The 27,983-nt window shown below is 40.3% G+C and overlaps 1 pseudogene; it reads left to right on the top strand.

The window, feature by feature from the left end:
* Window positions 1–1,259: 1,259 nt before the first annotated feature.
* Window positions 1,260–27,983, top strand: LOC124267235 (annotated as a pseudogene).

Below are 27,983 nucleotides of genomic sequence, written 5' to 3'. Positions count from 1 at the left end.
GGATAAACGAATGTTTTTACAATGTATTTACAATGATCACTTGCTAGATTGGTATGTCGGAGTCGGAATGCGAGAATGTGTCGGATTAACGAGAGTCATTATCACAGTTTTTGTCGGATTAACGTGATTGTCGGATTAATGAGTGTCGGATTAACGAGAGCTGACTGTATTGTGACCCAGGGGCATATGTGTGAAGGTGGTGTAGTACATGCGCTTATTACCTACAAGGTCACGTATATCGAGATTCATAAATATCACATATGATCATGGGTCATGTGGTGTCTCGAGAAGAAATTCTTTAACAATCATTGACTGCTGATGACCTGAGCCTCCCTTTCAAAATGCATGGCTCTTTTCAGTGATAAAATGTTTCAATATAATGAAAACTTTTCTTCTTCAACCGAGAACCCACGCTGTCCCACGACCAGACAAACAGGGTCAATGAACAAAACACAAATTGTACTGGTAAGAAATCCAGTATATTTCATCATTGTGAAATGCTTACACACATAAACACGAAAACAAACCGGTGAAGATCCAGGTTAGAATTGGACTTCAGCAACCCATATTTGTCATAAGAGTATCCCTTGGCCTTTAGAACTTGCCGAGTATGACCCTTATGGAACCTATTTTATACAACTGAAAATATTAATGTTCTTGCAGAAAATGACGAATTTTTAAACATCTTCTTTATTGTGTGTTGGCAATAAGGTACCTGACTCTGAGGGTGTGGGTTCAAATCCCGGATGGGACTCAATCCCCCCAAAAGTACTAGAATCTGTACTTTACTGAGAAAGTGTAATCCAAAATATAACATGTTACATCTTCTTTATTAATGTTCCACCAACATATTGTCGTTTCTTGTTCTTGTTTCATTAAAGCATTGATTGGAAGGTGCCATACTGTTATGTATGTATGGGTATGTATGTAAAGGTACGAGAACCTGAACAAGACCTGCACGTCCGACAGACCCCAGGTTATTACATCATTACGCACCTCCACACTGTCACCGCACTGTCCCAGACCCGAGCCGACAAACTCATTACAACAGCGTCTGATTCTACATGCATTACATGGTGATGCACAACGATCTAATTCCTCAAAGTGTGACATATGTAACCAAGCACCACTCATAACAACAGTCTTCCAAGAACGGCCATCCATCAACATTATTGGAGCACCACCAGACATCATTCGCTGACTATCCCCTGCCTCCACCCCCTTCCTGGCGGAGCGCATCTTCCTCGGTGATGGGCTCGCCGACTGACTCGGCTGCAAGCATGAGGAACAACATGTCGCTCATTGACGGCACTAAGGTCGTGAAAGGGGGCGGAAAGGCAAAGTATATTGTGTGTGTGTTGGTCGCATTGACGTTTTTGATAGTCGGTATCGTCGTGGGGAGATATGGACTGTGTGCCACCCCGGACGGGGTGTTTCTACCTGGAGTGCCCGAGACTATTAATAAGGATGGAGATGCAGATATTGGACAACGGTTGATGGATTCCATAAGTAACACAGAGATTGAGGACAATTTGAGGTATGTGAATATATTCGGCGATGATGCCTAGAACTGTTTGATCATCAGGTGAATAGTGCACATCATTCACATATCTTGTGATCTCGGCAATCTGACCTATAGTACAGATACATAAACGAGTAGTTATGTTGCACAATCGTTTCTCCGCCAGGTTGCAATTTTCCTCTGTTGCTAATGTTTCGAAAGGTATACCTGTTTGAATGAAAACGTTCCCACCGGTATTTCTCTCTCATTGTCGTAATCCCAGTATTCTTACACCGCGAGTTATGCGCCTATGTGTATCTTACTCTATAAACTATGTTAATTCCCGTCCGTCTTTTTTTCTGAGACAAGTGATTGGTAATTCAGTTACAGTTCGTCTTTGATAGAAGAATGCAACATGAATGACCAAACTCTTTCTGTCGAATAATTTTCTTAGATATTTCTTTCGAGAATTCAAAAATAAAATAAACATATATTAACATATGAAGTTTATGAATTTTCAAATCTGGTTTAACTATACAAATTGGTTATATTCCAGATACATGTATGTTGTACCTATTTCGTCGATGTAATGTTATGCCAGTATATGGATAATCTTTATATTTCAACACCTTGTATTTGTGGTAAAGTGTTTAATTTAATATTGAATAATTTCTGTTGCGATATACAAGTAACTACTCGAAACTCAGTTAATTATCATTCCAAATTCATATAAACATATGGTTTAAGTTTAGTTCATATCAACCACAACACAAAAACAATAATGTGACACAATATTTTGCAATCACACAGTACAACCAGAATTTATTGAGAATTTAAAGATTGTAATATCTGTGTACCGCTCACTGTTCATATTCCCTTCAAATACACAGAGGGGCGTTGCCCCTAACACAGATATGCCACCCCAAATGTTAAATTTCGGACTGTACTTTGGGCGTTGATACAAAAGTTTTTCAGTTTGTTTGGTCCAGAATTTCAGTGTATTAGGAAACAGCCACACAGAACTTTCATCTGAGAAAATCACATTGTCCCAGTTAAAATTTCTATGCTGTAAGCACCAGTTCAACCGTCGCTCCTTTTCTTCAGGTTTCATGATCGGTGATGGAATTCCTCGACTTTCTGCCAACCCATTGCATGCAGCTCAGTTCTAATTGTCTCCTTACAGACAGCCACAGTTCCTCTATCAATCATACCCAGCCTTAAGTTTTCTAAACTCCTTCGTTTGTTTTTAGAAACAAGAATACCAAGCCGCTTCCTGTCACCGACAGTCAATTATCTGGGCCTACCTGCGCCTTCCTGGTGCTCAATGCCATATCCATTTGCAATATTTTTCAAAACACGATAAACAGTGGACAAAGGGATGCTTGTTCTACTTGAAAACACTTTATCTGATCTGATGTCCTTGTTATAATACTGTAAAATCAACTTCCTCTTCTCTAAATCATCCATACTGAGGATCACTGAAAATGTCGTCTGCTAGCCAGTAAACAAAGGGGGATAACTCTTCACAAACTAATGAAAAAGGATTAACGGAGTTGCTTTTCTTGAATGAAACCAAGCACTTGATAGCTGGTCAAGGTTGTTTATACTTGAAATGCAATTAAACATATTCCTAAAATTCTCAATAATTTCTGGTCATACTATATGTAAATTACATATCACCTCTCTGTAGTTACATAATACGAAATGATACTTAGCAAGTGTGAACAGAATTTCTTGTGTTTGTTTGAGCACAACGATTACATTGTATACAAATGAGTCTTGTTTAAGATCGTTGTCATATACATGTATGCTTTTACATGTAATAGAGTAGCCCACAACGTTATCTTCAAGCACAGGGTTTGCATTCATCTCGACGATCCTTTATGAACTAAACCGTTGTGCAATCCTAACGTTTCATAAAAAAAACATCCGCGGAATTTTAACTTAATTTTGTTCATGAAATGAAAATGTTTCTGGAAATGATTTGAATGTAAAACGAATAAAAAAACACGTTTAGCTGAGATGATTGCAGAGAACGACCCTTTCTGACACTGAAATGTTGCCAACATTCTACACGCATTTCAAAGCTTCATCTAATAAGCGGGCCTCTTGTGGGAAATTTTCCGATGATTGAATGTGAAATTGAACAAGAAAACAGGCTTAGTTGACAGGAATACCAATCTAGACACATCTGTATTTCCTGAACCTGACATTTGTGGACCTCTCCACCTCTTGGGCATCCTTAACTCATCTTCCTGCCTCCAATCACTAGCCGATATTGGGATTGCCGCTGAACAAAATACAGTAAGCTTCGTTTATAACGAACAGACAGAGATAACGAACTATTCTTTTGGTCCCGGCCAGGCGAGGCGTTGTATATTTTAGACGAAATGCATAATAACGAACTACGGTTTTAACGAACAGACAGATATAACGAACTATTCTTTTGGTCCCGGCCAGGCGTTGTATATTTTAGACGAAATGCATATAACGAACTACTCTTTTCTTCCCGGCCAGGCGTTGTATATTTTAGACGAAATGCATAATAACGAACTACGGTTTTAACGAACAGACAGATATAACGAACTCTTCTTTTGGTCCCGGCCAGGCGTTGTATATTTTAGACGAAATGCATATAACGAACAACGGTTATAACGAACTGACAGATATAACGAACTACTCTTTTCTTCCCGGCCAGGCGTTGTATATTTTAGACGAAATGCATATAACGAACAACGGTTATAACGAACTGACAGATATAACGAACTACTCTTTTCTTCCCGACCAGGCGTGGTATATTTTAGACGAAATGCATATAACGAACAACGGTTATAACGAACTGACAGATATAACGAACTACTCTTTTCTTCCCGGCCAGGCGTGGTATATTTTAGACGAAATGCATATAACGAACAACGGTTATAACGAACTGACAGATATAACGAACTACTCTTTTCTTCCCGGCCAGGCGTGGTATACTAGTATTTTAGACGAAATGAGTATAACGAACTACGGTTATAACGAACTACTCTGTTAGTCCCGGACACGTATTGTATAGTTCGTTATTATCGTAGTTTGCTGTGTCTTATACGTAATGCCGGTACGTTTTGAATAGGGGTCATCTCCATTCTTTATAGACAGCTACATTTATGAATTTAGGAAGTCTGGGACTTAAACTGGTGGTATAAAAGCACAAGTGTATAATGTTGTACATACTGTTTGAAGTATATAGACATACGTTAATATACTATTCCCGTATTTATAAGCAGTTTCTGCTTAAAGCCCGACTCTTTATGATGAGCATGTGTTTACGAATCACTAATGAATAGCATGTGTTCCAGAAAATTATTGAATAACATAAATAAGATGTTTGTTCAAAGTAGATATAAAAGATTCTGTTTTAATGTTTCTAAAAATACATGTTAATTATTTATATGAGCTATTTAGCTTAGAAGTATACTTTACATGTTAGACAACTGGCCGTGCTCATTCTTTTACTCTATGTTATAAATATCCATCTTTTATCGTGTGTATCTACGAGAGTCTGGTTTGACCTTTAGAAGTCTACTGCCCTAATTACACTAATACATATAAGCCCGACTTCCTACATGCTCGTTAATGCATTACAATATACATGCAGCGCTCTACAGTTCAATCGAGGAGCTTGACGGTCGACATACTGGCATTTACGGCAACCAAAACATGACCGTTTGAAAATAAATGCCTTCCCATAATCCCTGATAGGTCGGTCATAAATGTTAACAGATGTGCCTTCAGTTGGGTATTTGGTGTGAACTCGACCTAAACTGACAAAATAGGTCAACACCTTCAGCTTACTTGTTAAGTTAATTATTTTTGCTTTTAATATAAATATATTATTTTCGGATAAGCGTGAGCTGGTTAACGATTAACCATATTTTGAGGTATCAAAGAATTGAAACCTTTGCTGTAGTTGGTTTATCAGGAAGCGATACAAACATATACATGTATGTAACAAATATAATATTGAAACTTTTGAATTTGTTAACACTGATTTTTCTGTTATCCATTCATATCTTTCCCCTCTTTTCCCTTTTATACGTTTAAATACTTTAAGTTTGAGCGCATGCATACTACCCTCTTCAGCAAGACCTCCGATGACTTGACTCCAATAGGTGATCTACAGTGTATACACTAACTGCGAGAGTGTCTCACAAGTATTGTAGTGGTGGTCCGATTAATTGAAATAATCGAAGATTGGTCGCAGTGATTACACGACCAAGCAATCGATCATGTTTTCTCATAATCGAACACAAACAATTCTGGAACATTTGTTTGCATTAATAATATTTTTCACAAGGCTGGTTTTGTCTGTCATTAAATTTACATTTCATAATCACTACAAGCTCGTTCCATGTCATGATTGAATTTATCTTAAAGACTTCAAGAAATTTATGTTCCTAACATACTAGTCATCCTTTAAAGATGTGAAATTTACAAATGCATCTTGTGCAATTTGCAACAAAAACACCAAAGAACTACATGTTTTTTCTTTATTTACAAAAATAACCAGGAAAATTTCATAAATGACGCTCACCAATTATTTTCGATGATTGATCGGTTGTAATGAACCAATCATCAATTATAATAATTTAACCAATTCCCAACACTAAAGTATTGTCGCACATTTGTTCTGCACGCCGAAGACCTGGGTTCGATTCTCCTCATTGGTACAATATGTGAAGCCCATTTATGGTGTCCCCCGCCGTAATATTCATGGAATATTGCGGCCTTAAACCATACTTACTCACTCGTTTGTTCTGTATATACACGCACATAATACTCCTCCCATGTGTTAACTGCGACCAAGAATGATAGTGTGGCGCTCTAGTTAATAAAATGATTGACATCAGAACACCAGAGAGGATATGGCTCACCCTATACCGACAGTCTGAACTGTTGTTTGCACGATCGTGATTTGTCCGATCCATTGCCAATTACGATTTCTTAACTAAGAAGGAATAAGTAGCACTTGCGTAAAGAAATGACATAGTTGACTTTATCCCGTCCGTCCGATCTGTTGTTTGTACAACCTTGTGATCCGTCTGATCTACTGCTCGATGACCTAACTACAACCGTGTGATCTGTCTGATCTACTGCTCGATGGCCTAACTACAACCGTGTGATCCGTCTGATCTACAGCTCGATGACCTAACTACAACCGTGTGATCCGTCTGATCTACTGCTCGATGACCTAACTACAACCGTGTGATCTGTCTGATCTACTGCTCGATGGCCTAACTACAACCGTGTGATCCGTCTGATCTACTGCTCGATGACCTAACTACAACCGTGTGATCCGTCTGATCTACAGCTCGATGACCTAACTACCAGCGTGTGATCTGTCTGATCTACAGCTCGATGGCCTAACTACAACCGTGTGATCCGTCTGATCTACAGCTCGATGACCTAACTGCAACCGTGTGATCTGTCTGATCTATTGCTCGATGACCTAACTACAACCGTGTGATCCGTCTGATCTACTGCTCGATGACCTAACTACAACCGTGTGATCTGTCTGATCTACTGCTCGATGACCTAACTACAACCGTGTGATCCGTCTGATCTACTGCTCGATGACCTAACTACAACCGTGTGATCCGTCTGATCTACTGCTCGATGACCTAACTACAACCGTGTGATCTGTCTGATCTACTGCTCGATGACCTAAGTACAACCGTGTGATCCGTCTGATCTACTGCTCGATGACCTAACTACAACCGTGTGATCTGTCTGATCTACTGCTCGATGACCTAAGTACAACCGTGTGATCTGTCTGATCTACTGCTCGATGACCTAACTACAACCGTGTGATCTGTCTGATCTACTGCTCGATGACCTAACTACAACCGTGTGATCTGTCTGATCTACTGCAGGATGACCTAAGTACAACCGTGTGATCTGTCTGATCTACTGCTCGATGACCTAACTACAACCGTGTGATCTGTCTGATCTACTGCTCGCTCACCTAACTACAATCGTGTAATCTGTCTGATCTACTGCTCGATGACCTAACTACAACCGTGTGATCTGTCTGATCTACTGCAGGATGACCTAAGTACAACCGTGTGATCTGTCTGATCTACTGCTCGATGACCTAACTACAACCGTGTGATCTGTCTGATCTACTGCTCGATGACCTAAGTACAACCGTGTGATCTGTCTGATCTACTGCTCGATGACCTAACTACAACCGTGTGATCTGTCTGATCTACTGCTCGATGACCTAACTACAACCGTGTGATCCGTCTGATCTACTGCTCGATGACCTAACTACAACCGTGTGATCCGTCTGATCTACTGCTCGATGACCTAAGTACAACCGTGTGTTCTGTCTGATCTACTGCTCGATGACCTAACTACTACCGTGTGATCCGTCTGATCTACTGCTCGATGACCTAACTACAACCGTGTGATCTGTCTGATCTACTGCTCGATGACCTAACTACAACCGTGTGTTCCGTCTGATCTACTGTTCGATGACCTAACTACAATCGTGTAATCTATCTGATTTACTGCTCGATGACCTAACTACAACCGTGTGATCTGTCTGATCTACTGCTCGATGACCTAAGTACAACCGTGTGTTCCGTCTGATCTACTGCTCGATGACCTAACTACAATCGTGTAATCTGTCTGATTTACTGCTCGATGACCTAACTACAACCGTGTGTTCTGTCTGATTTACTGCTCGATGACCTAACTACAACCGTGTGATCTGTCTGATCTACTGCTCGATGACCTAACTACAACCGTGTGATCTGTCTGATCTACTGCTCGATGACCTAAGTACAACCGTGTGATCTGTCTGATCTACTGCTCGATGACCTAACTACAACCGTGTGATCTGTCTGATCTACTGCTCGATGACCTAACTACAACCGTGTGATCTGTCTGATTTACTGCTCGATGACCTAACTACAACCGTGTGTTCTGTCTGATCTACTGCTCGATGACCTAACTACAACCGTGTGATCTGTCTGATCTACTGCTCGATGACCTAACTACAACCGTGTGATCTGTCTGATCTACTGCTCGATGACCTAACTACAACCGTGTGATCTGTCTGATCTACTGCTCGATGAACTAACTACAACCGCGTGATCTGTCTGATCTACTGCTCGATGACCTAACTACAACCGTGTGATCTGTCTGATCTACTGCTCGATGACCTAAGTACAACCGTGTGATCTGTCTGATCTACTGCTCGATGACCTAACTACAACCGTGTGATCTGTCTGATCTACTGCTCGATGACCTAACTACAACCGTGTGATCTGACTGATCTACTGCTCGATGACCTAAGTACAACCGTGTGTTCCGTCTTATCTACTGTTCGATGACCTAACTACAATCGTGTAATCTATCTGATTTACTGCTCGATGACCTAACTACAACCGTGTGATCTATCTGATTTACTGCTCGATGACCTAACTACAACCGTGTGATCTGTCTGATCTACTGCTCGATGACCTAACTACAACCGTGTGATCCGTCTGATCTACTGCTCGATGACCTAACTACAACCGTGTGATCCGTCTGATCTACTGCTCGATGACCTAACTACAACCGTGTGATCTGTCTGATCTACTGCTCGATGACCTAACTACAACCGTGTGATCCGTCTGATCTACTGCTCGATGACCTAACTACAACCGTGTGATCTGTCTGATCTACTGCTCGATGACCTAACTACAACCGTGTGATCTGACTGATCTACTGCTCGATGACCTAAGTACAACCGTGTGTTCCGTCTGATCTACTGTTCGATGACCTAACTACAATCGTGTAATCTATCTGATTTACTGCTCGATGACCTAACTACAACCGTGTGATCTGTCTGATCTACTGCTCGATGACCTAAGTACAACCGTGTGTTCCGTCTGATCTACTGCTCGATGACCTAACTACAATCGTGTAATCTGTCTGATTTACTGCTCGATGACCTAACTACAACCGTGTGTTCTGTCTGATTTACTGCTCGATGACCTAACTACAACCGTGTGATCTGTCTGATCTACTGCTCGATGACCTAAGTACAACCGTGTGATCTGTCTGATCTACTGCTCGATGACCTAACTACAACCGTGTGATCTGTCTGATCTACTGCTCGATGACCTAACTACAATCGTGTGATCTGTCTGATTTACTGCTCGATGACCTAACTACAACCGTGTGTTCCGTCTGATCTACTGCTCGATGACCTAACTACAATCGTGTAATCTGTCTGATTTACTGCTCGATGACCTAACTACAACCGTGTGTTCTGTCTGATTTACTGCTCGATGACCTAACTACAACCGTGTGATCTGTCTGATCTACTGCTCGATGACCTAAGTACAACCGTGTGATCTGTCTGATCTACTGCTCGATGACCTAACTACAACCGTGTGATCTGTCTGATCTACTGCTCGATGACCTAACTACAATCGTGTGATCTGTCTGATTTACTGCTCGATGACCTAACTACAACCGTGTGTTCTGTCTGATCTACTGCTCGATGACCTAACTACAACCGTGTGATCTGTCTGATCTACTGCTCGATGACCTAACTACAACCGTGTGATCTGTCTGATCTACTGCTCGATGACCTAACTACAACCGTGTGATCTGTCTGATCTACTGCTCGATGAACTAACTACAACCGCGTGATCTGTCTGATCTACTGCTCGATGACCTAACTACAACCGTGTGATCTGTCTGATCTACTGCTCGATGACCTAACTACAACCGTGTGATCTGTCTGATCTACTGCTCGATGACCTAACTACAACCGTGTAATCTGTCTGATCTACTGCTCTATGACCTAACTACGACCTTGTGATCTGTCTGATCTACTGCTCGATGACCTAAGTACAACCGTGTGATCCGTCTGATCTACTGCTCTATGACCTAACTACAACCGTGTAATCTGTCTGATCTACTGCTCTATGACCTAGCTACAACCTTGTGATCTGTCTGATCTACTGCTCGATAACCTAACTAAGAAGGCAGCAGTAAGACAAGTAGCTGTAAAGACTGAACAAGATGTAGGTCTGTATATTTAGGACGTTAAAGTATCATAGAAGACTTGACGTCATATATTACTGACAACGGGACGTTTTCGTACAGTTGCCAGTTACTTTATCAATCAAGTGTATCACGTATAGATCAGCTGTAACTATAAGAAAAAATAATTCATTGTAATGCGCTCTCTCCTTCTCTCTCTCTCTCTCTTTCTCTTTCTCTGACTCGATCTCTTTCGCCTCCTATCTCAATCTGTAATATCAGAATTTTTGTTTTGTCAAGGCATTGGTATTGCCATGATGTATCAAAAATGCTAAAAACATTGTAAAGTAGATTATTCCCTTAACATATCATACACTACCGGGATACCATAAAATCAGGTTATTATTGTTGCATGTTTAATATACAATTAAAACAACTCTGTAGCCTTGTACATGTATATACTTTACACCAATTGAACCTTCTATTGTAGCATTGATCATGTGTAAATATGAAAAAATGAAGCGATCGTGTCCGGAAAGTGGGACACAATAATGTGCATTTTGCACTGGTAATTGAGTTCACTCGCCGGATTTCCGGAGAAAACACTGAAACATTTTATGGACCATGTATTTCGTTTCACCTAAAGATCCGTAGGTGAAGTTTCCGGGTATGTGTGTGATCCGGATAAAGGGAGTAAAAGTTTTTTGGTTTTTTTGCATGTGCCCATGATGTTCACATACAGTGTCAATCCAATGTCAGTTGTAAAGAAAAAAGAAATTTGGTAATTACTGAACTTCAGTTATAACATATTTTGTTTTTACCGGTACCTTGTACTGTTGCCCTTTGAGCACTCAGCGATGCTAGATAAGAGATCGTGTGTCGCCGTTTAAGTCGGTGTAGGTAAATCACAACCATTCCATTAGGCCACGTATGTAGTTATTATGAAGTGTTATCATTAAAGGTATAATTTGACATGTGGAATTTGTCAATTGGTGCTATTTTGACAAAGTGGATGTCTACAGTGATAGTAGGGACGATGGATGACTTTTGAAAGTGCAATTACCTCGAGCTCTGTGGGACAGGGTGAGTGACAGAGTTAAGTGATAGATGTAAAACATGTCACAGATAGAGCGGGGAGAGACGTGGGTGAAGACCCCGGAGATAGTGAGGCAATGGGAGAGATGGGACACACGGGGGAGAACGCTCAATCCCGCATTATGCAATTATAGGAAGCGTTATGTTTGTGTATCAAATAGTGTGTGAATAAAGGATAACTGTTTCAGCGACTCTATTACTCCCTTAGACTAGCATCTAGGCTCTGAAATGAACATATTTTACGACCCATGTAGATCCGGGGTTAGAATTGGTCTGCAGTAACCCATGCTTGTCATAAGAGGTAACCAACGGGATCGGGTGGTCATGCTCGCTGACTCTGTTGACACGTGACATCGTATCCCAATTGCGTAGATCGATGTTCATGGTTTTGATCACTGGATTGTCTGGGCGAGACTCGATTATTTACAGACCGCCGCCATATAGCTGGAATATTGCTGAGTGCAGCGTTAAACAATAACCAAACCAAACCGATTTTTAAAAAAAAACGGTTTGTAAATTATGATCGTAAGATATAATAAAAAGGAGCCCAAAGATTTTCTATATTTTCAGAAATCTGAAACCGGTAATCTAGACTTGCCGTACATTCTACACTTGAATGGGCTGCACTGGGTTTATTTGTTTCAGGGTGTGCATGACAGACTATTACTCCCTGTATGTCATCAGCAAACCCTGTGGTTGATAGGATGAACAAAGAGTTACATCTTTAGTGGACGATGATATTGAACTCATCCTATAAAGTTGATAATGTGTAAATTACTCAAGTTACGTTATGGAACAAATTGTACAAAAACTGAAAGATCTTTTTTGACAAAATCGAATAGAATACCATGCATCTACTTGCCATCTAGATATACATTGTGCATAAATGGTATATGCATATACTAATGTATAACCGTTGGTGGTGTGAAGACTACAACCTTGTGTCAGAATGAGTCGTTAGGAAAGCTCAATCGGGAAGACCCGATTTCAGACAACGTTTGCAACCTGAATGAGAACATATCGTCTGATCAACATCTGTCAGTTCTAACTTAGGAGGGGTCCTACATGTATAACGGTGAGAGAGGCCACCGTTTTGAAAATAGGGTAAAGATAGTACATGTAAGTGACATTATTGCCCATTGTGCACGAGCTGCTACATTGGAACTGCATTCGGAATGAATTGAATTGATTAATGAAATCAAAGTATCACGACCTTCATTTAGACTCTGACAAGAAATGTTCCTGAACATTTAATTTGTTCATATTCCAGACTTTTATCAAAACGGCCACACGTGGCAGGAACCCCCGCGGACTTGGAACAGTCGCTGATGTTAAAGGAATTCTGGGAAAACGCCGGCTTCGACGACGTCAAGTTGACGCCTTATAAAGTTCTACTGTCCTACCCTGATCCCAAGGTGCCTAACGTTGTGCGCCTGTTGGACGAGAGAGGGGGGGTTGTGTACGAGTCCCCTCTGAAGGAAGCAGATCTGGCTGGGGAGAGTGATCCCGACGCCCTACCCCCATATAACGCTTACTCCCCTCCTGGAAATGTCAAGGTAGAGTAAACTCAAAAATACGTGAAGAATTATGAATAATCTCCTTACTTAACATAACGTGGGATTGAATCTGTCAATTTACAAGTATACCGTGAAACTAACGTGTTTAGCAGTAGTTGATGATGTATTTAATGTCAGCTATGAAATCATTTATATGACATCATAACAACATTTATATGACATTATAACAGCATTTATATGACATTAGCTGCCCAAGGACATGCATAGTACCTGTTAGTGTCATTCTGCAAGGATCGCTTTCATGTACTCGCAATAAAACATTAGTGTGCATTACAGTTCAGCCCATATGTGGAAGGGGTCACATTTACAGCGTAACAAAAACATCAGATCTGAAATATTGAAGGGGGCTTGTAGAAGTACCATAAATAGCTAGTACATGCAAAGATATTGGATGGAATTTAGGTAAGTGAACACTCTTTAACTTAGTACTTTCTCAGACTGGATTAAGACGCGGGAGCCTCTCTTTGCTTTACGGATCGGGTTTCAGATCTGAAGTTTCGGAGCTCAGTTATACTTTCTAAAACAATCACATGTGCTCCATTGTATTGAACACACAAACAACAAACTGTATTTTTGACTCGTATGCAAGTTAAGGGCTCATTTCTTCCTGCAATGAGAGGTAGCCTAATGTTGTTGTTTTTCCAGCAAGACAGACATGTATGTTTACATGTTTCCACTCACTGTGATTTAACACTATAGGCGGACCTCGTGTACCTGAACTATGGCCGCGTGGAAGATTACGAGTGGCTGCAGTCTAACACCGGTATCAACGTGAAGGGAAAGATTGTCATAGCAAGATATGGGAAAATATACAGAGGAAGTCTGGTACGTTCACGTATGTTCCTTGATAACTGTGGACCTTATCTACTTTCACACGTACTCCGTAAATCAGCAAATAAGACGGTCTGACAAAGGTCATCTTTTATATCTTAATGGCATACTGGAAATCCTGCTTTAAGATAGCACTGCTCAAATCTTGCTGTAGCGGCCAAAGAACACATCTGGCATGAACCGTGGGTGTAATGTGTACCAAGCATGTATACTGTTAGGATCCACGCCTAACCCGTGAAGATCCGGGTTAACATTGGTCTTCAGTAACCCATGCTTGTCGTGAGAGGCGACTAAAGGGATCGGGTGGTCAGGCTCGCTGACTTGATGGACACATGCCATCGTATCCCAAATGGGTAGATCGATGCTCATGGCACTGGATTGTCTGGTTCAGACTCGATTATTTACAGACCGCCGCCATATAGCTGGAATATAGCTGAGTGCGGCGTTAAACAAACCAAACCAAACCTAGGCGGTGGGGTAGTCACTCACTCGTCGCACTCACAATCATGGTTCTGTTTTCACATTAACATCGTGTATGTTACCAATTCTTGTTGTCCTCTCTGGATATTGCTAAGAGCGCCGCTACATCCTGCTCATCTTACAACTGAACGCTCTTTATGATCTCCAAACTATATATAGCTTTAAGGATTAACATTAGCTATGAAAAAAAACAGGTTTCGTTTTCAATTTTTACATTGCAACAATAATATTGGGCAATGGTAATACAATATCGGGTGAAGAAGTCAGTCGAAGAGTTCCACCGAACTGGCTTGAAAACATTGATGGTTATGTTGTACCTAGGGACAGTTCATAATTAATGGCTGGGTGTGGGGTTGGGGGTGGATGGGTGTGTGTGATGCTGATTTCAATGGGAGGCCACCCATTTTGTTCTGGGGGAGGTAGGGGGGTCATCAATTTTGTACACATGTACTCCGGGGAGGGGGTGTGTGTCAGTGATTTTGAACATAAATATAGTAAAACATTAGGCTAAATATTATGGGAAGGGGGTGGGGGGTCATTAACATTGTACATGCTTCTCCATAATAATAATAATCATCATCATCATCTTCCCTCCACCCCCTTCCCCTAGCTATACATTATGAACCATCCCCTACATTTTTCACAGGTAAAGAATGCCCAGGACAGAGGAGCAGTTGGAGTCATCATATTTTCAGACCCAGCTGATTACGCTTCCGGAAGTGACGACCGTGATGTCTACCCTGACTCCTGGTGGCTGCCTCCGTCTGGAGCACAAAGGGGGACAATCTACAGCGGTGTTGGTGACCCGCTCACTCCTGGCTACCCAGCAATCGGTAAGCAGCACTGACAAACATGACATCAAGCTTGTGATAAACAACTGGAGAGAAGATGGTTCTCACCTGTGCTTACCTTTTTCGCGAACACATGGTGTCATCATTGATTTTCATACAATTTTCATGGCTGTTTGTTTTCTTGTACACCAAAGAGATTTTGTTTCTGACGATAGTCAAGATTGGGTGTTCTTTTCAATGTTGTTCTATAGTATATAAACAGATATAATAACCGAAAAGAGAGTATAAAAGGTATTGGCATTTCTATAATGTGACGAAATATAGAATGAAATCTATAAAATCTGTCTGCATTGGTAATACAGTTTCTAAACTGACACCTTAAGATACTGAACTATACCTTGTACATTGCGTTACTTAAGTGCTGGTATTCTTTACTTTAATTCCAATATTTGTCTGCATTATCTGCAAATATGTTCACATTGGAAATGTTAGCTACAGTAACTGTGCCATATATATTTAACAGTTTTAATGTATAAATTCACAATTGTGTTTATTCTCCAGACACAGCGTATAGATACAAAGTAAACGAAACAACAATACCGATGCCAGCAATACCTGCCCACCCGATTGGATACGGAATTGCTGGGAAATTATTACGGTAATAATACATTTCTGGGTCTGTTTAACAACCACTGGAAACCGATATCTATCTACCACTTGTATATACGAGGTTCATCTGATGTCATCTCTAATTTTCAGTGACCTATTCATATATAGAGCTCTGCTATTTTGACTTTTCCCAATGGAATCTGTTTCGGTGAATAATCGAGACTTGTTATTCATTGACGTTGTCGTTTAAATTTTGATTTTAACATGATAATTATTCTTTGCCTTTTTGCCATTAAATGTTTCTCACTAAAATCTCACTACCACCCATGCAGCGAGCTGGGGGTGAGGAGGCTCCACCAGCATGGCAGGGACGCATGAACCTCACTTACAGGCTGGGACCAAGGTTTGAGAAGAGAGGCTGGTGAGTAGCCTTCAGTGAAGTAGGTGTTGTTTGTTGTTTGAGGTACTCACCATTATTCCAGCTTTATGAAGACGGCCCGTACATCCAGACAATACACGACTGATATTATGAGCAAAGGACAAAACTCAACTGGCTTCATGAACTAAAGTACAGGTTCTTCGGTCGTTCATTACAGGATTGAACCCTGATCTGAAATTTTCTGAAAGTCGTGTGACTAACCCGGAAGCATAATAAACATGACTACACGTATTTTCCTTTTTATTTTGAACTGTTTTCTCAGTCCAAAGAATTCTGGTAAAAAGATCTTTCAAAAGTGATACCTTGGTGAACACATCCCCGTTCGCGACCGCCTCCGTGGTGTAGTGGTTAGAGCGTCCGCCCGGAGAGCGGAAGGTCGCGGGTTCGATCCCCGACCGCGTCGTACCAAAAGACGTAAAATATGGTTCTTGTTGGTCCCTGCCTGGCGCTCGGCATTAATGGGTACAACAAGGACTGGTCGGCTCGGAGTCAGTATAATGTGTCTGAGTGGGGTATTCATGCTTCACTGCGGCATGGTATCTCAGTGGGCTAGCACTATAAAACCAGCTGAAGTCTGGGCTAGTACAAGCAGCCGCACATACACATACACACGCATGCACGTCGTCAAATGAGCGAAATATTCTCAAGCACGACGTTAAACCCAATTCCACCACCAGCACATCCCGTTCGCTATCAGTATACTAGCTCCTGCTTCTTTGATACATCTGATACCGGTGTGTCCCTCCACTGTCCTACATTGTGTACTTCAAGGAAGATGGAGATGCGTATATCCACCCGGAACGTCATGAGGACGACCTACAACGTCATTGGCATCATCAAGGGCGCCGTAGAGCCGGGTACGTCAGTCACATGTTTGTACGTGCTGCGGATTAGAACATATCAGTTATATATCTATATATTTAACAGCGTTCACGATGCACAGAGAAAGCAGGGCTGAATGGCACTCACAGAGTGAAATATCCATGAACATATATCTAGATATATCTAGACCTGTCCAGGGGCCGATATTTGGCCCCAAGTCTGAAGTAAATGTCAGTAAAAGTTCCAAAATAGAAATATAAAGTTTGTTAAGTCTTGTTATTATTGTAAAAACTGATGTCATTGGTTTGTTGAAGTTATTTGCTTTTATTGATAACAGGACCAATAAGAAGAAAGTCTTTAAAGGCACAACATCACACATTTTCGACAATATTTTGGCCTATATTATATATATAGGGGCATATGCACTCACTTTAGTTTCCTATTGATGCAATCAAAGACTTATTATCGCTTACGACTTGCCTGAAATCAATAATTGAAACTTCGAAGCGGACAGCTTACAAACAGAGAACACTTGCCATATACAGAATGTAAACAATTGCTCCGTACATCGAAAACTGTCGCACGCGGTGTTGTCGGTGTTTGCCGAACTGGTTTCAATCACAAGTTCTGCGTAGGATATACGTAAAGAGCGCTCCAAGAGACATAACTCTATGAGGTTCCCTTGAAATAATGTTCAGCCGGTAGAGGGCACGTGAGTCGATTTAACCCAACGTTGCATTAATTCATTCAAACTTTTAATTTAATATTGCAATCGAAATACGTAATTGTTTTTGAAACAAATTATATGATAGCTTCCCTGAGGGCTGATAGTTAGTTTTATTGAGAGAAATACATTATATTTTTTAGAAAAGTGTGGTGTGACATTCTGCCTTTAATGTTTTCATTTTTGCTTTAATTGAGACAGTAACTTGAAATATTGAATGATTAAAATACCCCTGATCATGACTCAGTTTTGAACCAGCGTGTTTAACGTATTGTCTGTCAAGTGCCCTTAGTTTGGAGGCTAGATAAATCCTTGGGCCCCGTTCCTTAACGTGATCTTAGCGCTGAGTCGATTATGTTAACATAGGCTTACGGAAGTCGTAGCTCTACGATCGTTTACTGCAACGGTCCCCTGTTGGAGATTATTGTTCAATGGTTACGCTATTAATCAATATCTTACAACCACTACACTGGTTACAATAGGCATAAGGTCGAGCATTTTCCTTTTATCACACGCCAAACAAGAACCAATAGTGAGAACGGAGGAACGGAGGACTCTCGTTTGAACGAACCTTATAAGGGAAAAGCTTACAAATGAAATACAAATGAAGGAATGAGTTCCCTTTTGACTCCATATTTCGTTAGTCCAGAAATACAGTTTACTCTGTACCGTTGTAAGTGTATATCAAGTATACATGTATGTCTATAAACCTGGACATCAGTTAACCCTTTACGCTCTGACCGTTTTGTATGTTATACACTTCACATTTAAGTCTGTTTCTGTTTTATACATGTAAACCAAAGGCCGCGAAAAGCTTGAATGAAAACAGCTTGACTGTTTCTACCATTTCAGATCGTTACGTGATGGTTGGGAACCATAGAGACGCCTGGGTGTTTGGGGCTATTGACCCGTCCAGTGGAACAGCAGTCATGATGGAAATGTCCAGGGTGGTGGCAAACCTGGTGAAGTCAGGTGAGCGAAATTAATATAATTTGAGATTATATGATTTTATAATAATTTTCTGAAAATATAACGTAAGGTATTTCCTTTAACAATATGTATTCAGCTTACTATCTAAGTAGCGCCCATTAGTCCAAGGCGTCGTGTTTCGCTGTGGAGAGTTGCGTCCATTGGGCACGCCAGAAACCTATGACCGAGCCTTCGAATTCCTGTTCGCCCTGATAATATTCCTGGCTTTGTCCGCACCAGACCGGTGCTGGAGGATTTCACCATGTTAGTAAACGTGTGATACTGTCATCACTCTTCTCACATATGAAGCTGAAAGGCCGCTATGGGACTGGTAAACCATGCAGACTACAGATCACAATTTATGTTTAACTATTATACCTTATTACCTGTGATTACAGGTGTGTGGCGTCCACGGCGTTCCCTGATGTTCTGCAGCTGGGGAGCAGAGGAATACTCACTCATTGGCTCTACAGAATTTGTTGAGGTAGATATTTCAGGTATTAGTTCTCAGAATAAAAGACACAGAACAACAAATGGCATCACCGTCAGTGGTTAATGACCAGGGAGCCATTGTACAAAACAACCATAGCGTTAAGTCCAAAACCTCAAAATAGACTTACGATAGACTTAGAGCTAAGGTTGTTGTGTACACCGGCTCCCTCGTGCTTTAACACCAATGCTTTTGATTTATTCCACAAACGAATAGCTAAGCAAGAACTACATTATGACACTAATGTATGCCTAAGTCCAAGTTCCTTCCTGTTAAAGGAATTCAGAAAGACACTTCATGAACGGGCAGTTGCTTACATCAATATCGACGTAGCTGTTCAAGGTAAGACACTGGGATTTAAACTTTTAGGAACCTAAAAACAACTGCATTATCAAGAAAACGTGTTTTCAGACACACGAATAATAAAATGCTTTTAAACCTGTTTAAGCAGAAGTCCACCGTCTTCATTGATCACTTAAGACGATGTAACTTAATGGCAATGGCAGAATCATTGACGATATCTTGCATCGGAATTCTGCTTTTCTGAGAAACGGTTATCTCCCAAAGTAGTTGACGGATAGTGTATTAATTTCCATTCCATTCTGATACATTATTTAAAGATTCGTTTTAGAAATTGACATCGTCAGATCAGTCTTTCACTGACATTACACAGATCGTTTTCTAAGCTCGTGAAAGTTATTCGAATGGACCGCTGTGCTAGCGTCTTGTCTTCTGTGCGTGATTCAGTGCCACGGCAGCGAATGGATCGAGGGTATTGATAATGTTAGAACCCCATAACTATCCGGGTTATTATTTCCCTCCGCAGCCCATGTTTGTCGTAAGATCCAACAAAGTGGTTCAGGTGGTCAGGCTCAATGACCTGGTTGATGCAATCACGAGCGAGTGAGTGAGTATGGTTTTACGCCGCTTTTAGCAATATTCCAGCAATATCACGGCTGGGGACACCAGAAATGGCCTTCACACATTGTTGGTTGATAGAATAAACATCTCCCAGTTGGGTAGAACGATGTTCATGGAGTCAGTCATTGGATTGTCTTGTCCAGACTCGATTATTTACCGACCGACGTCATACGGATGGAACACCACAAAGTGCGGAGTTAACTAACGAAACAAAATGGAATGGAGATAGAAAGGAGGTTAATCTGAAGACAAAATACACTGTGGACACTACAATGTAGCGTGTATATTTGAAGCTCTTGCTTTGCAGCCAACTTCTCCCTGTCTACCTCTGGAGCTCCGCTGATGTATAAAGTATTATATGATGCAGCAAAGAAGGTGAGGCACAGTGGGATGGTTGATTTCGGAATCAGCTCCTTACAGTAATTAACGTCATTAATAATCATTTAACGTGGCAATCATTGTGTTATCGTTAATTTAATTGTACGTAACGTAACGTTTTGTCAATGTGGTTGATTTTCCCCGGTATGTTTCAGATCAGTGTGTCCAAACAGGTATCATGCTTTACCATGATAAATGACTCGAAAGTCTACAATAACCAATTCGTGTATATGAACACATTCCAGGTTCCTAACCCTGACGTAGACGAGAGGAAGCGCGGGATCTTGACTGTGTATGACAAATGGCTGCTCAACACGCCATGGAAGGATGACTACGGAGACCCCAATCCCTTGTAATTACTGCTGAACCAGTTCACAATTATTGAGTAGTCCACAAATATAGAAACTTTAAAAATTAATCTGTCCAGTCTATTACACGTTTTAAAAGGTAAACGTGACGTGATTAAAGTTTGACAACTAATGACTGGCGTTGTCATGTTACCGTTTTTGGTGCATTTTCATTTCATCGGTTTGCTGTTTATTATCGCAAGTGAGCGTTGCTTTTATTTTCTTTGTTTTGGATTGAGGAAACAAGCAAACTCCTATCACAATTGCGAAACATGTAATGCTACCGAAATAGAATGTTATGAATAGCATCATATGTAAAGAGTCGGGCAACAGAAAATTTACATGAGAAACTTGAATTGGACCATAAATGCTACCTTTATCATTTTTCATGGCTTTAAAGGTCCCCAAAACACTACTATGGTACCAGTACCAGATACATCATCCATAGAGAACCTTATCTTGTTTGTTTCGTTTTTGGCAGCATATATTTACTCTATTTCTTTACAAACTTTGGTGAAAAAAATCTGGAGACTTGGACCTGAACTTGTTTTAAGCTATGGAGGCCCTGGTCAGTTCGTTGACCACTAGACGCTAACAAGCATGGTATAACAGAACATATTATAGTCCATAAAGCCATATGCTTTTACATACACTATTATATATATATATGTATATTTATATGTATGTATGTATATATATATGTGTGTGTGTGTGTGTGTGTGTGCCCAAATTATGAGTGTGTCTGTCAGCACTATCGCTCTTCATTAAAGTGGTAAACGTCTGACACCTTCATTAGTTTGGGCTTCCTCCAACAACGAGCAGACACCGTGATATAACTGAATGTTCAAAGCGGAGTTAAACCTCACCCCCCTCACTCACTCTAATTGACTGACGTTTTGTGACAATACAGGATCATGGGGCTGGGATCAGGCAGTGACTACGCTTCTCTCCTCCAACAAACTGGGGTAACATCTGTCGATCTGAGTCACACGTTTAATAAGGTAAGTACCATCCCACACGGAAGTTCAAATGTGAAAGCGTTTACCGCTAGAACTAGCATGTACATATATCATCGCTAACATTGGACAACGACGTTTACAGTTGTTGGAAAAAAAATGGCGAAACTCCAAACAAAGCAACATTTGGGATAGCTGGATGTATCATTTTCAGTTACCCATCATAAATTCTCGCGGCTGTTAAATACATTATAATGTCAAGCTAGAATGAGCTCTAGATTTCTACAATACGTTTACAGGGACCAGTTTTTGGATCGACTAGTTGATATTCTGGGGAAAGAATTATCATGGGTATGTGGTGGGGATTTTGATGGAGGTTGGTGCAAAAGACTACATCTTTTTTTAAGCCACAGTTGCAATACCTCAGTTTTTTAAATTGAGAACACCATGCAAAAATGTATTTTCGTTGAAGTTTCTTTGTTTCAACAGCCTGAAGCATACATTGTATTTTTGTTCAACATATCACATGGGACTTCCTATTGGTGAGATTTGTGTCCATATATATGTATTTGTAAATGTAGCTCCTGCAATGATTGTTGATAAGAATTGATTGATTTGACAATTTGAAAAAAATATATATATACAATAATGGTTGTCACCCCCTTCAATTTTTTAGAGAGGGGGTGTGGGGTGTGGGTGTGAGGTGTGTGTGGAGTTGGGGTGGGGAGGGGGGTGACAACCATTATTGGCATGAGTATATGTATTCATTCTTTTTTAATTATTTATTTTCAGACAAAATACTCCATTCCATTGTATCCCCTATATCATTCAATCTACGAGACTTTTTATATCGTCAAGAAAATAGTGGACCCTAATTTTGAGGTAAGAAAGGGCAACGTTCCGGAACCGACAGCCAAATTCTATATTCACGTGGTCGTTTTATTTCATGATTCAAATATACTAATGAACTTTTATTTTTGATTTTGATTTATCTGCTGTTGCTTGTCAAACTGTCCGGCAAAAGAAGGTATATAGCCATCTTTTATGATGGTTTAGTTTGAAACAAACAAGATTGTTATTCAGTGGTGATGTATTGGATGCGTTTAGGACCTTAAGTTTTCAGCCTTATATTGATTTGAAAACGCTTGTAATTTTAGGAAGAGTGAAGGCATTTTTAACCTTATACTGACAGTGAGGAAATATTAATTATTGTACAACGTAATATCTATTGTAATTCGTCTACTTCACATATTGTTAGTTGATAATCTGAACATGTACCGAACCTCGTCATACATGGCTAACTGGTTTGTTGTTTTACACACGCAGGCGCACAGGTCAGTTGCACGGGTAGCTTTGGAACTAGCGAGATCATTGGCAGAATCTCTCATACTCCCTCTCGGAGTAATGGACTACGCCATGGCTCTTGGAAGATATAAGGCGACGTTGCATTTGGACTATTCCTCTGTTATGGACGGGGTGCTTGATATCGGTGAGAATGTTTGAACAGTTGGAAAATTAAGTTTTCTGTTCATGAACACCTGATTTCCATCAGTTTTCTTGGAACTTATTGCAAAGAATTCGTTTAGTCTGACCTCATCTCTACAGTGCCAATGTTGTTATTCCCTTAAAGCTGACATTCTGTCAAAACTGTCATCCATGATGTTTTAATAAGATAAAGATGTTGTGTTGTTACTGATTCTGCTTATCTCCTGAAGTGGGTAGAATATTAATGTTTATGTATGTAGCTTGTGTTCAAGTGAAGGGTGGTGAGCTTAATATTTGGAGTGCCCCATATTTTGATGATCATCCTATTGTATGTAGTTTTTTTACATCCACCTCCACCCCCTCATATAGTTAATCATTTTGACGACCCCCATGTCTCTCTCCTCTCCCTCTTGTTTATCTGTGTCATTAGTTCATGATATGTTCTCCCCTATAACGGACATGGCCCCAATAGTTCATAACATATGCCTGATATCAAACTTTAAGCTGCTTCAACTTGTCGATACTGACAGACTCATTTCGTACCCAGCCACCTGTATATTGCTGTACACACGCACGCACGCACGCACGCACGCACGCACGCACACACACACACAAATAAATAAAAGATAGAAAATAATAAAAAAAATGGTATTGTCATTTGACATTTTACCTTGAGAAGGTTCTGTGAAATAGAACGTATGCTGTAATATCCTACAATACAGTGTTAAAACATATGGCAGCTGTTGCATCACTACAGTATTGCTTTGTGTGTTATTGGCCACTGCTTTATGCAATACTAGCTACTAACCTGCTACTGTCTTTTCAGATCAACTGACTGAGGTCATTTTAAACTTTACCATGGAAGCAAAGGCATTTGAGCAACGTGTGCAAACTCTGAACAGAAACGAGTAAGTCTTGCAGTTGGACCACGTTTCTAGACAATCTTTTGTACTTCATTTTCCTGACAATGGGCAAGATCCATAGTACTTCCACGGGACATCGGATACAAGCATGTTCTCATAAACAGCTAATACATGAGGATTGGTTGATCAAAATGGGGATCAGAAGGCCACCTAAAGTGTAAAGTGTGGTTCACTTTGTCAACAAAACATGAGGTTATTCATAATGGATGTTCGGATTTCGATGGTCATAATATCAACCACTACAGCACATGCACTTTGTTTAGGACACATTGCGTTGGTCACAGTAGCTATGTTACGTGTTGCTGACTAAGTGGAAACATACCAAGTCACTCTATCCCATGAGTGAGTTTAGTTTTACGCCGCACTCAGCAATATTCCAGCTATATGGCGCCGGTCTGTAAATAATCGAGTCTGGACCAGACAATCCAGTGATCAACAGCGTGAACATCGATCTACGCAATTGGGATACGATGACATGTGTTAACCCAGTCAGCGAGCCTGACCGATCCCGTTAGTCGCCTCTTACGACAAGCATGGGTTACTGAAGATCAATTCCAACCCGGACCTTCACGGGTCTCTATCCCATGGTTTTGTACATCATGAGCATAATATACATGTACGTGTTTCCTCCCTGGGTTGTTAACTATCGCCATACAGCTGGAATACTGCTGAGCGCGGCGTTAAACAACCAACCAACCAATTGTTAACAACGTGGATTCATATGGCAGAGATGTATCAACATTTGCGTAAAGCATAACTTTCCCTGTTACACAGCCCCTTGGCAGTGCGGGCTGTAAATGACCAGTTGATGATGCTGGAGAGAGCATTCCTTGATTCAGAAGGACTACCAGACAGACCACTGAAGAAGTAAGTCTAGCACAAGATTATACATGTACTGTAATTGCGTGACGCTGGTACTCGAAAATGTACCTGTTGTGTGATAGTTAAATTAACATTTATCCACGATAACTTTAATGCTATATGGAAATACATAAACATTGCAGGAAGTATGATGCTTCAATGTTTTTGCTAAATGATTGTATCTTGAAATGAAGATTGTACAGGCGCTTCAAATAGTCACATGACGCATATGGATGTATGTAACTCTTTGTTAGGTCATATTGCTCTCATTTAGTACTATCAGAAGATTGGTTGAGGGTATTTGTCTGATTCAAAGTCATCGCCACTTCAGTACTTCAGGCGTAAATAAACATGGTGAATAGCGATTTATTGGGAGACGTTGTTGATGAGTATTGAAAATGATCGCATGGAAAACCTCTTAAACGGTTCCAAGTAACTATATGACCTTAATGATGGCAAGGTAACATGTTCCTTAACCGTCAACAGTATGTCTGTAACGATGCATCGAACTATCGATGGATTGCAATTGTTGAGTCTCCGATAGCAATTAATCAATGGAAGAAACAAACAAAATATCGATGCATCGAAAGTATGTGTGACTATCGATAGTTTAGTAATTGACGCGTCGCAAAATACAGGAAGTACCAGATTTGTTCACTTAGAAGTATTTATGTTGTTTTGTATTTTTTGAATGTTTGGGTGCAGATTAGCATCTTCATTGAGTTTGTTTTAACTGTTCACTTGATCTGGGTTTCAAGTTTCTTGTCCATTATCAAAAGAGTCCGAAACTATTTCAACTTGTTTTTATTTCATATAAACCATACATTCATTTGAGAAATGACTTCAAATGAGACAATTCAAGGAGAAAAAAACTGTTGCAATAGTATTGCAATAGCTGGTCGCAATAGACTATCGATATCGCAATAGTATGTTGCAGACTATCACTATCTCAGTAGTTGGTTCCCCCTCAATAGTCACCTCTAGTCAACAGGCTGCTTCACGTCATCACCGTCAGGTGGCGTCAGGCAACAAACACATTTGTTTGCACATTTTTGATGCAAATTGAGTGAATGGTGGGTGCTATGATTAAGCTTTTCTTCAACACCTTGTGCCATCACTGACTTACAGTGGTACACAATTTTTATCACCATTTTGCCTTTTCCGACCCATTGAATCTGTTTCAGGAGATAATGGACACTGCTTATACCCTGGCGATGGTTTCTATATTTCCATGATTCTTCGTTTATAAAGCTGACAGGCAGTGATAACTGAATTACTAACAGCGTTAAACCATACCCACTCAGTATGTTCCTTCTGTTTTGCAGACACATCATATTCGCCGAGAGCAGTACCAATTCCTACCACGGAAGCAGCTTCCCTGGACTTGTTGATCTTCTTTTTAAGCTTAAAACACAACCCAATTCTCGCGAGACCTTGGAGAGAGTCAAACGCCATTATTCAGTGATACTTTTTACCATCCAATCAGCTGCATCCACGTTACGTGACGTCACCTCTTTTATACCGAAACATTTTACATAACTTTGATATATACTAGTCTATAAGGAAATGGTGGCGAGTGGAATGTACAACAGTCTTATATAGTGAAACCCCGTTAGTCCGGACAAGGAAGCTCTGATAAGAGTTTGAAATATTTGATCAATATATTTACCATCCATCATAATTAAAAGCACATTCCCATATTGACTTGGTAGCACCACCGTCCGGAATAGCAAGGTTCCCCTAGTATACTGCATTGTATTCTATATATTTAAGTGTTAAAAATATATGAACTTTTGGAAACTAAGAAATGTTTAATGCTAAGGTATAAATTTGATAATATTCGGGAGATGTTATTATTTTGTCTTTTCACATAATTCGTCCATCCTGAAAGATACGTACAGTAATATATTAAATAATTTTCTATTTCCTTGTCTCTATGTCTCAGTTCCCTTGGAGAGGTCAGGATCCGCTAACCGCGGGTTTAAATCCCAAAGTGGACTTGATTATGACCATTGGTTTGCCAGTACCATTAACGTCATCATAATTTGGCAAAAAAACAGCCTTGTCTCCCGAGGATGTCCAGCTAAACACTGAAATCCTGTGTGCTGAGCTACACAATACCCAATGTACTCATTCATGGCAGACAGATATATATGGCAGACGATATATTCCCCTAACGACCAAAGCAGGTGTAGTAAGAAATGTGATATATTCAACATGCCCTTTCTCAAGGTGTGTATAGGAATGTGAAACAGGAAGCTGAACATTTTTGTACCCTGTACATATACCAACAAGATGTTAACTTGATTCTTGAAGTTGTCACTGGAATAAAATCATGTCGCTAATATCGTAAGGATGTTTTGGATTGTATAACACTCTGATTAATTCCAATATATTTGGATAGTTTGTGATTCATGAACATATGTTAAGATATGATCGGAATCGTAGAAAGGGCACTGCTTTTGCAGGGATTTCTTGTCATTTGGAAAGATTTTTGTCATTTGTATTTATACGTAACATACCTTCTGTTTACATACTTTGTTTCATCACAGTGGTTCCCCGATGTTGAGCTTGACTTGTTCTGTGTACTGTACAGACGTATAGCAATGTGTGCTGTTTTCGCTCCTGTGTAGAGGCCGCTGTATATAGAGGCTGTAATGTAGTGATGGTTGTGTATTTGTGTGTGACTGTTATTGTAGATTTTCACAGTTGAATATATGATAATTATTTAGTCAAATATAAACTGCATATATTGGA

Source organism: Haliotis rubra, unplaced genomic scaffold (assembly GCF_003918875.1).
Source record: "Haliotis rubra isolate DU_JTF1 unplaced genomic scaffold, ASM391887v1 Scf13, whole genome shotgun sequence".
Lineage (NCBI taxonomy): Eukaryota > Metazoa > Mollusca > Gastropoda > Lepetellida > Haliotidae > Haliotis > Haliotis rubra.
This window is presented reverse-complemented; position numbering and strand designations above follow the sequence as displayed.